This window comes from Salvelinus namaycush, chromosome 7, assembly GCF_016432855.1.
Source record: "Salvelinus namaycush isolate Seneca chromosome 7, SaNama_1.0, whole genome shotgun sequence".
In the NCBI taxonomy this organism is placed as follows: domain Eukaryota; kingdom Metazoa; phylum Chordata; class Actinopteri; order Salmoniformes; family Salmonidae; genus Salvelinus; species Salvelinus namaycush.
The window spans coordinates 19,620,891-19,635,844 of NC_052313.1; the positions used below are offsets into that span (position 1 = coordinate 19,620,891).

Consider the following 14,954-nt stretch of genomic DNA (forward strand, 5'->3'; position numbering starts at 1 on the left):
TCCGGTCTAATCGTCTTTTGGTCGAAAGATGTCCTCTTGCCCTGTCGAAATGGCCACTAACGTTCGGCATGTACTGGAAACGTGCCCAGCCGTTCAAAGTGCATCACAAAGAAATGCCTCAAAATCGCACTAAACGGATATAAATTGCTATAAAACGGTTTAAATTAACTACCTTATGATGTTTTTAACACCTATAACGAGTAAAAACATGACCGGCGATTTAGAAGTGGCTAAACCAAAGCTTGGAAAGAGAGCCAGTCCGACGTCCATCGTGCGTCAGGCGCAGGAAGAAAAGAAAGCTACTTCCGCCTTGTGCTCTTTTATACAGGCCCTGATTGCGCAATCGACTCCATTCAAATTGTCACCTCTTACTGACATCTAGAGGAAGGCGTAGGCAGTGTTTGTATCCTCATAGCATTTACAGGGACCTTAAAACTGACCTGGGACCAGGGGCCAAGATTTCTGAAATCTCACTCCCTGTCAGGAAAAGTGCTGTAGAATGAGTTCTGTTTCACTCAGAGACATAATTCCAACGGTTATAGAAACTAGAGAGTGTTTTCTATCCAATAATAATAATAATATGCATATTGTACGAGCAAGAATTGAGTACGAGGCCGTTTGAAATGGGCACGATTTAACTGGCTACTCAATACGCCCCCTGCAGCCATAAGAAGTTAACAAGTCCAATACAGCAAATGAAAGGTACACATCTTGTGAATCCAGCCAACATGTCCGATTTTTAAAATGTTTTACAGCGAAAACACCACGTATATTTATGTTAGCTCACCATCAAATACAAAAAAGTACATACATTTTTCACAGCACAGGTAGCATGCACAAAGCCAACCTAACTAACCAAGAACCAACCAAACTAACCAACAAACAACTTCATCAGATGACAGTCTTATAACATGTTATTCAATAAATCTATGTTTTGTTCGAAAAAATGTGCATATTTCAGGTATAAATCATAGTTTACATTGCAGCTACAATCAGAAATTGCACCGAAAGCAGACAGAATAATTACAGACACCAACGCCAAATACCTAAATACTCATCATAAAACATTTCTGAAAAATACATAGTGTACAGCAAATGAAAGACAGGCATCTTGTGATTCCAGCCAATATTTCCGATTTATTAAGTGTTTTACAGCGAAAACACAATATAGCGTTATATTAGCTTACCACAATAGCCAGAAACACAAGCCCTTCCCCAGCAGTAAAAGTTAGCGATCGTGACAAACCAGTAAAAGATATATAATTTTTGACTAACCTTGATATTCTTCATCAGATGACAGTCCTATAACATCAGGTTATACATACACTTATGTTTTGTTCGAAAATGTGCATATTTAGAGCTGAAATCAATGGTTATACATTGTGCTAACTTAGCTACTTTTTCCACAACGTCCAGATATTTTTCTGACACTTTTTCTGACACACATATTCTGACCAAATAGCTATTCATAAACATAACTAAAAAATACATGTTGTATAGGAAATTATAGATCCATTAGTTCTTAATGAAATCGCAGTGTTAGAATTCTAAAAAATAACTTCATTACGACATCCAGCTTCGGTATAGCTAGAGTACCCAAAAGTTGGGCGCCGACGACTACTTCACATGTACGACAGATATATGAAATAGCATCATAAAATGTTTCTTACTTTTGCTGGTCTTTCATCAGAATGTTGGACAAGGGGTCCTTTGTCGGAAACAATCGTTGTTTGGATTTAGAACGGCCACTTTCCCTCTTGAATTAGCAAGCACACTAGCCAAGTGGCACGAAGCTCTCCATCGTCAACAAAGTCAGAGAACGGAACACGGCAAAACTCCCGAAAAAAATTCAATAATCTGATTAAACTATATTGAAAAAACATACTTTACGATGATATGGTCACATGTATCAAATAAAATCAAAGCCGGAGATAGTAGTCGCCTATAACGACAGCTTTTCAAAAGGCAAATCCATGTCCCTCTTCGCGCCTTCCTGAAAACAGGAAATGGAGGACACGTCATTCCATGAGCTGTAATTCGAGTCCAGATCAAGTTACACAGTCCATTTCTTCTCTCACTCCTTGTCGACATCTAGTGGAAGACGTATGAAGTGCATCTAAACTAATAAATAACATGGACTTTAATAGGCAGCCCCTGGAACAGAGCCTCAATTTCAGACTTTCCACTTCCTGTCAGGAAGTTTGCTGCAGAATGAGTTCTGTTTCACTCACAGATATAATTCAAACGGTTTTAGAAACTAGAGAGTGTTTTCTATCCAATAGTAATAATAATAATATGCATATTGTACGAGCAAGAATTGAGTACGAGGCCGTTTGAAATGGGCACCTTTTATCTGGCTACTCAATACTGCCCCTGCAGCCAAAACAGGTTAAATAGAGGTTACACACACACCACACTGACCAAAAAGTTATTTTGTTGGCATTTACGTATGTCCCCATTACCAGTAAAACATAATTAAAACATATCTTTCACTTACTTGCTGTACTGTTTCGTTCAGTCGTTTCATTCTCAACCAGGATTTCATCATACATGTCAATCAGGAAAGTTTCTGGTCTCTCTGTCTGTGGCCTCTCTTCCTCGGTGCGCACTGTCATTGTGTCAGTGTCCATCTTTTCCAGCTGTGTATGTAACGTTTCATGTAACTCTGTGTCTTGTCTGCATCGAAGTAGAGGTCCTTGTACCTAGCATCAAGCATTGTGGCGACACAGTAAAGAGGCTCAGAGAGAATGCCACCAAATCGCTTGTTCACAGCCTCGAGTACTTTTGTAAGTTTTAACCCCACGGTTTGTGTTGTCAGTTTTGTTGAGCAGTCGTTTCAATGCCAGAGGGTATCACGTCTGCTGCAGACGCAGTTGATTAGCTTATTTCTCGAGTCAGTTGTTCGAATGGAGCTAGGAGTGTGTTTATGTTTCAAACATGTTCTCAAATGCCATTGAAATGACAGCAGCGGTATGAGAACCAGCACATTTTTGAGCATGCAATACGGCTTTCCTCAGTACAAAATCCTCGTCGACCCACTGTGCTGTCAGACTCCGCATGCTCATGGGGCTGACATCGCTGGTCCAAATGTCAGTCGTGAAGCTAATAGCAGTGACGCTCATAGATGTACGTTTCAACAATACTGTGTAGCTCCGGTAGGGCAACATCTGAAAAATGGTATGTACCGGGGCCCAACCAGTCGGCGAAAGCCAACATCATCCACGACAGAGGCCGGTTGATTGTCAAGGGCAATGAATTCCATTATCTTGCCGTTAATGGATTTCGCCTTTGTTGTCTCACTGAAATGTTCTTACTCTTTAAAATGACTGCTCGACTTGGAACTTGTTTAGTTGTTGGAAGTGTGCGCTTAGTATTTTTCAGCTTTTGTTCTGTGTAGAGCTGTAGTTTTCGTGGCGTCATTACATCATCTACTTACATTACATAGGTATGCATGTCAGCTTTGACATCGGATTTGCACATCAGCGTTAAACTAGACATCGGGCCAATGTTGGCATTTTTTAGCTAATATCGTCCGATTCCGATATGCTCACTGATATATCGTGCATTCCTAGCAAAAGCCAAAACTTACACTCCTTGGGATCCTGAGGACCGAGTTTGGGAAACCCTGTAGAAGATTATTTTATTTCATTCCATTGTTTTTGGGGTTGGCCATTTGTCAGTTGCTGGCTACCTATCAGCCGTGTTGCTGTTCCTTGCGGGTAAGATGTCTTTCACCAGCCATATTGGCAGGCAGTGGTGGAAAAAGTACCCAGCTATCATACTTGAGTAAAAGTAAAGATACCTTAATAGAAAATGACTCAAGTAAAAGTCACCCAGTAAAATTCTTCTTGAATAAAAGTATTTGGTTTAAAATATACTTAACTATCAAAAGTAAAGAATACATTTCAAATTCCTTATATTAAGCAAACCAGATGGCACCATTTTCTTGTTTTTTAAATTTACAGATAGGCACAGGCACACTCCAACACTCCAACATTCAGACATCATTTACAAATGAAGCATGTGTGTTTAGTGAATCTGCCAGATCAGAGGCAGTAGGGATAGGGATGTTTGGTTGATAAGTGCGTGAATTTGACTATTTTCCTGTCCTGCTAAGCATTCAAAATGTAGCGTACTTTTGGGTGTCAAGGAAAAGGTATAAAGTAAAAAGTACAATATTTTCTTAAGGAATGTAGTGAAGTAAAAGTAGTCAAATATATCCCCCAAAAGGTGACTTAACTAAAAATACTTTAAAGTACTACTTAAGTACTTTATACCTCTGTTGCCGGGTGGTCAGGGCTCCACAGTGCGAGCATTTCACTCATTTGTGATCAAAAATAGTCAAGTATGATCTCATTTATAGTTAAATAAATGCTGCAGTATTTCTGACATTTTGTTTCATAGCTGGTAAACTATTTGCACAAAGTCAAAGAACTACGAATCCTATATAGCCTATCTGTGGCTGGTAGATATATTACATCTACATGCCACAGTGGCTGGTTGACCAAAAAGTTAGTTTTAGACCCTGTTGGAGGCCCACTTGTTGCTGTGTGATGACCACTGTGCCCTTTTGCATGTTCATGTCATCTGTCCACTTTATTTGGGCGGTGGCGTTCGGCACTCTGTAGACTTCTCACTTTGCTGACCCCTGTCCAAAAATAGTCTCTTGGCTTTGGGGCTCAGGCAGCAGTCCTCCCCAAAACCATTTTCCTCCCCTAAACCATTTTGGCTGTATCCAGCCACTGTCTCTTTCTGGGTCAAGGCCAGCATGCTTTAGCCTTAAGTCTCTTACACAGTCCACCTGCCTATGGTCTGGTTCAGTCGCCTTAGTGGGTTTAAGGCATGGGGGATGACTGTTGTTCCCTCTACCAAGTAGTTAACAGAGTTGAGACAGTGGGCCAGCTCCCTCTCGAAGTGTATGCTGCTGATACATCAGGTTTCTTCTCCACCCAGGACCAGAGGCTGTCTCCTCTCTTGGGAAAGTAGAAGTGAGCAAATCTACATTTCCACTAGACAAAATATCCTCTGCTGAAACCATCAATAAGAGATTAGATGTGACGTGCCTTGGCCGGTACACAGTGTCCCTGATCTCGAAAGCAGGCTATGGGCTGAATCGTAAAGCAACGCGCCATCACGCCCCAATGGGTACTCCACTGCTACTACTCCAGCCTAGCTTACCTAGAGAATCCATGAAACACCTAGAGAATGGGGTTGTGTTAAAACCCCCACTGTTTTAACACATTTTGTTCTGTAGGTTGTTATTGAGACCACACAAGCCATGTTTTTTACTTGTAATATATTAGGATCCCCATTAGCCAACGTCAGTGACGACAGCTAGTCTTACTGGGATACATGTTGGCAGTCCTCGCCTTAATTTAATCCCATATAGGAACACTCATCAGTATGCATGGTCAGGTGCAGCATTGCTGGTCAGGATCTTTTGCATACAGAGCTTCTAGTCTGTACCCTCGGTGCCTGGCTGTTGTGTGCTAGTCCATGTCTAATCAACATGCAGTCCAGGGAGAATGGAGGGGCAGCGGAGTGGGGGGGGATGGTGGAGCTGTATGGATCCACTGTTCCTGGCCTGCTGCCAACAGGTCATTTTTAACAGCAGTCTGTTAACCTCTTGGCAATAGGGGGTGCTATTTGCACTATGTAATAATTTCGTTCCCAAATTAAACTGCCTCGTACTCAATTCTTGCTCGTACAATATGCATATTATTATTACTATTGGATAGAAAACACTCTAGTTTCTAAAACCGTTTGAATTATATCTGTGAGTGAAACAGAACTCATTCTGCAGCACATTTCCTGTCAGGGAGTGAGATTTCAGAAATCGAGGTCCCTGTTCTGAGGCCAGTTTATAAGTCCCCATGTAAGCCATCGGGCTACATGCACTGCATACGTCTTCCTCTAGATGTCAGTAAGCGGGGAGAATTTGAATGGAGTGGATTGCGCAATCTGGGGCCCTATATAAGACCGTGGAACGGAAGTACCGTCCTTTTCAACGGTGCGCCTGGCGCAAGAAGACATCACAATGGCGTCCTGCAAACGCTTTCGTTTTAGTAGTTCTATATCTCCGGTCATGTTTTTATTCGTTATAGGTGTTAAAGACATAAGGTAGTTAATTTAAACCGACTTATAGCAGTTTATTGCGATTTTCCTGGATTTCTTTGTGATGCGCTTTCACGAGTTGGACACCTCTCCAGTGGGTGGCTAACGTTAGCGGCTATTTCGACAGGACAAGAGGACATCTTTCAACCCAAAGACGATTGTTCTGGAGAAAGGACACCTTGCCCAAGATTCTGATGGAAGCTCAGCTAATAGTAAGCAGTCTTTATGCTGTTAATTCGTACTTATGTTGACAAATGTCAAATAATAATTCCGCCATGAATTATGGTGCGGTCTTGCTTTAGCGCACGCTGTATTGCGCAGTAACGTTAATTTTAAAAATCTAACACAGCGATTGCATTAAGTAATAATTTATCTTTCATTTGCTGTCCAACTTGTATTTTTTTAGTCAAGTTTATGAATAGTTTTCGATTAGAATAGATGCCTCTCCAAGATGGCGCCGGACAGATTGCTTGAAGTTTTGGCCACTAATCACATTGTATAACCACGATTTGTGCCGCTAAATATGCACATTTTCGAACAAACTCTATATGCATTGTGTAATATGATGTTATAGGACTGTCATCTGAAGAATTCTGAGAAGGTTAGTGAAAAAATTAATATATTTTGGTGGTTTATACGTTATCGCTTTGTTTGGCTTGAATCAATGCTGTTGTGATGTTTGCTATTGTGGTAAGCTAATATAACGCTATATTGTGTTTTCGCTGTAAAACACTTAGAAAATCTGAAATATTGTCTGGATTCACAAGATCTGTGTCTTTCAATTGCTGTACGCTGTGTATTTTTAAGAAATGTTTTATGATGAGTAATTAGGTAATACACGTTGCTCTCTGTAGTTATTCTAGTCGCTTTGGTGAGAGTTGTGATGGTGGCTGCAATGGTAAACTATGATTTATACCTGAAATATGCACATTTTTCTAACAAAACATATGCTATACAATAAATATGTTATCAGACTGTCATCTGATGAAGTTGTTTCTTGGTTAGTGGCTATTTATATCTTTATTTGGTCGAATTTGTGATAGCTACTGATGGAGTAAAAAACTGGTGGAGTAAAAAAAGTGGTGTCTTTTGCTAACGTGGTTAGCTAATAGATTTACATATTGTGTCTTCCCTGTAAAACATTTTAAAAATCAAAAATGATGGCTGGATTCACAAGATGTGTATCTTTCATCTGGTGTCTTGGACTTGTGATTTAATGATATTTAGATGCTAGTATTTACTTGCTATGCTAGGCTATGCTAGTCAGCTTTTTTACTGATGGGGGTGCTCCCGGATCCGGGTTTGGGAGGAATTAGAGGTTAAAACAAGGGGACCTTTCTAAAAAGGGGGAGGAAGGGGTAGAATGCTCAGGTCTACCCTGAATTTCAAACCTGTCTGGAATCCATTTAAGTGCACTAGTGACAATCCGGCTAGTGAGTCTACATGCAGGGTGGCTGGCCACTCCTCTGTACTATATTGTACAAGTCCTGAGCTTAGTCATGCGGTGCTCTCATGCTATGCAGCATGTTTCTGCCATCAGCACATTCACACTTAGCAGTTATCTTTTGGTTGGTACTTTAGACAAGGGGTTGTCAGACTGATGTAATATATTCATTGATTTTGTCGGGTAGTAGGGTGAATTACTCATCAGCCCAGATGTGAGTGGTAATGCCCAAGCTGTCTGCTTGCTGCTGCCTCAGGTAATGATTAGCAGCGCTTGTCTTTTAACCGGCGGTTCCTGAAGGCGGGTTAATGCGCCATGGGAGACGGAACGAAGGGGGAAAAACAAGGAAGGACGTACCTTCTCTACTTTCTACTGATCGGCCATCATCTGTTTCTCACTGTTCTGCTGGCTCATTTGCATATTGTTTTGATGCACTAGATGCACACGCTGCTGCCACTGACAAAATTGTTTAACCAATTGGAATGGGATATTAAATCCTGGCCTCGGTGCAATTGTAAATGCGTCGGAACTCTCGATGCAGATTACACAATTCATTTCATGCCCCCTGCTCAAGTATTGACTCGAGCGCCCGGGCTGTCGCTAGATCTAGCCTATTTGTTCACACTTCTTGCTTCTGTTTCTCTGTTACAAGAGGGAGGGGGGATTTTTAGCCCCCTAACTGCTTACTGACAGCTATGCATTGTTCGTGCGTTGCCAGGTAACGGCATGCATGTGGATGGTCTTGTGTTTAATAGATTAAAGGCTGTGGCTCGGCTCTCTGGGCACTAGGCGCTGGTCTAGTGTGTGTGTGGAGTAACGTGGCGGGGCGACACAGGCCAGGGCAGCCTCGCTCCAGACATCAGCCTCTCTCAGCCTCCCTGCTCGCTTCTTTCTCTCCTCCCCTTGAGTTAGGATGAGCCTCCACTGGAGTCCGATGACTGAAAACGCCCTTCTCTTCTCCTCAAGTCCTGCCCCCCCCCCCCTTTGTCGTCTGTGCCCCAACCCAGTGCCAGAAAGCATTCTCTTGGCACCGCCTCTATGCTAGCAGGGGTTCAGTGACGGAACGTGTATTTACATATTTACACTCTTCTGGCCTCTCCCTCTCTCGCTCTTGCGTTCTTGTTCTCTCGCTCTTCTCTCCTTCACTCCCTAGCTCAGCCAATCAGGTGGATTGTCCAGAGGCCCTCTTCCAACTCCCCTTTGTCGCTCTGCTCTGGAACTGGTGTGTGTTGTGTTCTGTACCGCTGACCTCTCCTCTCCCCCTTTTCTCCTCCACATTGAGGTTCTGTCAGTTTGCCTCTCCCCCGCTTCCCCCCTCTTCTCTCTCATTCCCTTCTGGGTCAGCGAGCGCCGGATGAGATGTCCCTCATTCCTCACACAGCATTGTTGGTTCCCTTCCCTTGTCCTAGCCCAAGCCAGGACAGCTGAGTGAAAGAGCCATCTCATCCCTCTTCAATGTAGGCTGCTACCCCCTCCTGCTGGAACTGTCCCCCTGGCCTCAGCACAAACAGGCCTGTGTGTTAGTTTTTACACCACCTTCTTGTTCCCTTGTAGGGACTGGAAGGCCACAGCCGCTCACTCTTATTAGCTGGAAGAGAGAGTTCAGTTCTGACGATACATGTTTAGATCATCATCAAAGGAGCTTGTTTGATGCTGATGGCATTGACCATGTGTTGGCTCATTGCCTCTGGTCACTACAAATGGCATAGGTTTTTTTTAAATTTGTATATATATATATATATATATATATAAAGGAAAATTGCATATTTTCTCTTTAACCTTTTTTTCCCTCACATTTTTTGGTATTCACTTGGATTTGACACAGCCTAACCGTTGTGGAGAATGGTTTGTTGTTTTTGTGGAGCATATCCTTAATGTTTGATCTGAGTTGTCTAGTTGTTGACTGTGACTAGTCCCTACAGTAGCTAGCCTGCATGTTGCAACCCTGTTCTCTAGTACCGCTGAACATGCTGCCTGGTCCATGAGCGAAGCAAAGAGGGAGGGAGACTTTTTTTCACATGCTGCTTTGTTCTGGGTTACTGGAGGCCTCAGAGCACAGAGCAAGGCCCACTAACAAACATGTGACTTGCCACTGCCCGACACACAGCCAAAAGAGAGCGAGAGAATGTAGAGGGGGATGGAGAGAGGAGGATATCAGTTGGCATCATTCAGGGTCTACTATGCTCTAGGGGAGTTAGAGCTCTCGAGTAACCGTGTCAGTGCAGCCAAGTACTCACTAGTTGTGCTGCCTAAGTCTAGGGGCCTTCAAAGTATTCACACCTCTTGAATTATTCCACATTTTGTTTTACAGCCTGAATGACAAATGTGTGTGTGTGTATGTATGTATGTATGTATGTATACATACATACATACATACATACATACATACATACATACATACATACAGTGGGGCAAAGAAGTATTTAGTCAGCCACCAATTGTGCAAGTTCTCCCACTTAAAAAGATGAGAGAGGCCTGTAATTTTCATCATAGGTACACTTCAACTATGACAGACAAAATGAGGGGAAAAAATCCAGAAAATCACGTTGTAGGATTTTTAATGAATTTATTTGCAAATGATGGTGGAAAATAAGTATTTGGTCAATAACAAAAGTTTATCTCAATACTTTGTTATATACCCTTTGTTGGCAATGACAGAGGTCAAACGTTTTCTGTAAGTCTTCACAAGGTTTTCACACACTGTTGCTGGTATTTTGGCCCATTCCTCCATGCAGATATCCTCTAGAGCAGTGATGTTTTGGGGCTGTTGCTGGGCAACATGGACTTTCAACTCCCTCCAAAGATTTTCTATGGGGTTGAGATCTGGAGACTGGCTAGGCCACTCCAGGACCTTAATGCTTCTTACGAAGCCACTCCTTCGTTGCCCGGGCGGTGTGTTTGGGATCATTGTCATGCTGAAAGACCCAGTCACGTTTCATCTTCAATGCCCTTGCTGATGGAAGGAGGTTTTCACTCAAAATCTCACGATACATGGCCCCATTCATTCTGTCCTTTACACGGATCAGTCGTCCTGGTCCCTTTGCAGAAAAACAGCCCCAAAGCATGATGTTTTCACCCCCATGCTTCACAGTAGGTATGGTGTTCTTTGGATGCAACTCAGCATTCTTTGTCCTCCAAACACGACGAGTTGAGTTTTTACCAAAAGTTCTATTTTGGTTTCATCTGACCATATGACATTCTCCCAATCTTCTTCTGGATCATCCAAATGCTCTCTAGCAAACTTCAGACGGGCCTGGACATGTACTGGCTTAAGCAGGGGGACACGTCTGGCACTGCAGGATTTGAGTCCCTGGCGGCGTAGTGTGTTACTGATGGTAGGCTTTGTTACTTTGGTCCCAGCTCTCTGCAGGTCATTCACTAGGTCCCCCCGTGTGGTTCTGGGATTTTTGCTCACCGTTCTTGTGATCATTTTGACCCCACGGGGTGAGATCTTGCGTGGAGCCCCAGATCGAGGGAGATTATCAGTGGTCTTGTATGTCTTCCATTTCCTAATAATTGCTCCCACAGTTGATTTCTTCAAACCAAGCTGCTTACCTATTGCAGATTCAGTCTTCCCAGCCTGGTGCAGGTCTACAATTTTGTTTCTGGTGTCCTTTGACAGCTCTTTGGTCTTGGCCATAGTGGAGTTTGGAGTGTGACTGTTTGAGGTTGTGGACAGGTGTCTTTTATACTGATAACAAGTTCAAACAGGTGCCATTAATACAGGTAACGAGTGGAGGACAGAGGAGCCTCTTAAAGAAGAAGTTACAGGTCTGTGAGAGCCAGAAATCTTGCTTGTTTGTAGGTGACCAAATACTTATTTTCCACCATAATTTGCAAATAAATTCATTAAAAATCCTACAATGTGATTTTCTGGATTTTTCTAATTTTGTCTGTCATAGTTGAAGTGTACCTATGATGAAAATTACAGGCCTCTCATCTTTTTAAGTGGGAGAACTTGCATAATTGGTGGCTGACTAAGTACTTTTTTGCCCCACTGTGTGTGTGTGTGTGTGTATATATATATATATATATATATATATATATATATATATATATATATATATATATATATATATGTATATGTCTTATATGTATATGTATATGTCTTATATCTGTCTACACATAATGATAAAGTGAAAACTTGTCTTTAGAAAGTTTAGCTAATTTATTTGAAATTAAATTCAGAAATGCACTACATGACAAAGTATGTGGACACCTGCTCGTCGAACATCTCTTTCCAAAATCATGAGCATTAATATGGAGTTGGTTTCCCGTTTGCTGCTATAACAGCCTCCACTCTTCTGGGAAGGCTTTCCACTAGATGTTGGAACATTGCTGCAGGGACTTACTTCCATTCAGCCACGGACATTATTAAGGTTGGGCACTGATGTTGGGCTATTAGGCCTGGCTCGCAGTCAGCATTCCAATTCATCTCAATGGTGTTAGATGGGGTTGAGGTCAGGGTTCTATGCAGGTCAGTCAAGTTCTTCCACACCGATCTCGACAAACCGTTTCCGTATGGACTTTGCTTTGTGCACGGGTGCATTGTCATGCTGAAACAGGAAAGGGCCTTCTCCAAACTGTTGCCACAAAGTTGGAAGCACAGAATCGTCTAGAATGTCATTGTATGCTGTAGCTTTAAGATTTCCCTTCAATGGAATTAAGGGGCCTAGCCCGAACCATGAAAAACTGGATGCATGTTTTGGAATATTTGTATTCTGTACAGGCTTCCTTCTTTTCACTCTCCCATTTTAGGTTAGTATTGTGGAGTAACTACAATGTTGATTCATCCTCAGTTTTCTCCTATCACGACCATTAAAACTCTAACTGTGGAAAAAGTCAAGGGGTGTGAATACTTTCTGAAGGCTCTGTATCTGGTCCTTGCCCTTATTACCCTGATCCTGCTCACTCTGGGTGTTTTTTTAATCTGCCTGGGACTGCTTCTACGCCACCTTTCTAGGTGTGTGTGTGTGTGTGATTTTTTTAAATTTATTTTTATTTTATTCATTATTTATTTTATTACTATTTTTTAAATGTTTTATATATAACCATGACCCAATTGGGATTAGAGGTAGACATGGAACAGTTTGTATGCCTTGGAGAGTGTTTGGTGTGTGTGGTTGGGTGTATTTGTTGAGTTGTTAGATCACTGTGAGAGCTTTGTTTACGCTCCTTCTGTCCTCCAGGTCCGCTCCCCTAAATTAGGAAATAATTCCAATCGTGCCTATTTTGTTGAGCTGTTTTACCGGGTAGACTTTGTTTACTTGATGTAGAGCAAACATCAGGAGGTTGGAGAAAGCGAGAAAGGACATTTGTTTTTTTCCCCCTATACATTTTATGACACCTAACAAATGGTGCTTTGCCACAGACTAAATAAATTACCTGCTTCTTCAGTGCCAGCTACTCCTCCCCTGTTCCCTGGTTAAATTAGTTGCTTTCTGTGCTATCTAAGGATGAATTCCTTATGCCTGCCATTTACTTGTGTGTGTCTGTCTGCTGTTGTGTCATATCTGAGGAATGATGGAAAGGGGAGCAGATTGAATCCGCCAGCTGTTGGACAACTGCTCTGCTCTCCTGGCAACGGCTCTCATCTTTTGCTATCTAGGCCTATCTTCTCTCACTCTTTCTGTCCTTCTCCCTACCTCCTTTTTTTTTTATCGCCGTCTCTCTCTGCTGAAGGAAACCACAGATCTAATCAGACTCATCCTGCCTTACTCATGCCCCCTGTGTGCCAGCCTCGGTGCCCACTGCCCAAGTACCTCCCAACTACAAAGGAATTGAATGTTCCCATGTATAAAGGGACGCTCAGCAGCCTAAAGAGACTTTTTCCCCTCATGTTCTCTCTCCTTTGATAACTAACTGATATGAAAAGATGGGATGAGGGAACAGTACAGTGGGTGAACCGGATGGGTGATTCGTATTAGAATTCTGCTTTCACCTGTTGATGGAAACCACTGTGGGATTATGACAGCTCTCATACTGAACAGCTACTTTTGTTTTCTCACTACTGAACTTAGTTGAATGCATTGACTGTAATTCACTCTGGATGAGAGCGTCTGCCACTACCCCTAGATTCACTTTTGTACTGGTCTGAGATCAGATGAGACACTGAAAAAGTATTGTTCCATTCACAGACGTGTTTATTTAGTCTAGTCGCTGCGTGCGTGTCTGTCTGATTAATTTCCCCATGCCAAGCAAAGCAGTGAGTCGCACTCTCCACATCCAAAATAGGACCAGACTGTGACCGAGACAACTACGGGCGGCTGGTGGTACCTTAAATGGGGAGGACGGGCTCATAGTAATGGCTGGAACTGAATAAATGAAATTTGTTTGATACCGTTCCATTCACTCCATTTCAGCCATTATGAGCTGTCCTCCCCTCAGCAGCTTCCTGTGGTCCCAACCCTGACTATCTGGTTCTCTCGCGTTCTCTCTTGGTCTGCCACGCCATTCCAGCTGTGCCGGCAGACACTGAAACATGACCGACTTGTCTCAAAATCGTTTAATCTCTTCCCTAGGTTTCTCTTCTCCTCAATGGTCACTGATGGGCGAAATGATTGAAACTTAGATTTCCACAATAGTAATTTTGTATGCCACGTTGGTGCAGATCAGTGCTGTTTTGACTTTATAACAACATTTCTCATTCTTGGAAGCTTTTCATGTCTAATGGGCTCTAGAGTTGAGGTGTCTTTGCCATGACAAAGGGCCGTACACATGGCAACCTTCCACAGACAGTCACACCATCCACCTCCTCCCCTGAGGCCAAGCAGTATTATTAAGGTGGAGGTATGGAGACCGTCTAGACACTTGAGATATGCTCCGCTGCCATAATAGTTGTCTGGGTTTTGAGTGACTAGTTGTTTAGAGTAAACTGTGAAGGGCAGGCACCAGGGTTATGGGAGGGACAGACTCATTCCTCTCTAGGTTAGTCACAAAATAATTTAGGTTGCGCGCGCTTTCTCGGTCTCTCTCTTCTACTTTGTTTCTAGCGCTCTCTCTTTCACTCACTCTCTCAAGTTGTCCTTTTAGTTGCCCTTTCTGTCCCCCCCTTTCCCCTCTGCCTGAGTAGCCTTTCCTCACACTCGGTTGTCATTACACACACCTAAACAGAGGTTAGGGCTTGGCGTCTGTCGGCCTTGATGTTTGACTCCCAGGTGGGGAGTGTGTGTGTGAGCCAGGTGCCATAGCGAGCGTGTGTTTATTAGGGAGCTAGGGGCCAAAAGCCACACTGAAGTAGCCTAGTCAGCTATAGATACCCTACCCCCAGACCTGCCAATGGGGCCACCACCACCAACCAGCCTTGTAAGCATAGGAAGGCACCTCGCGTAACGACTGTCTATCTGTTCAGTAAATAATTTATCCCCCAATGTCTAGTAGTGGTCTGACGGTTTAG

At 42.8% G+C, this 14,954-nt stretch overlaps 1 protein-coding gene across 2 annotated transcripts in view; it reads left to right on the top strand.

Annotated features, from left to right (window-relative positions):
• Positions 1–14,954, top strand: part of tgfbr1b (transforming growth factor, beta receptor 1 b) — a 63,242-nt gene that overhangs the window by 20,377 nt on the left and 27,911 nt on the right. The gene's annotated exons all lie outside the window — the stretch shown is intronic.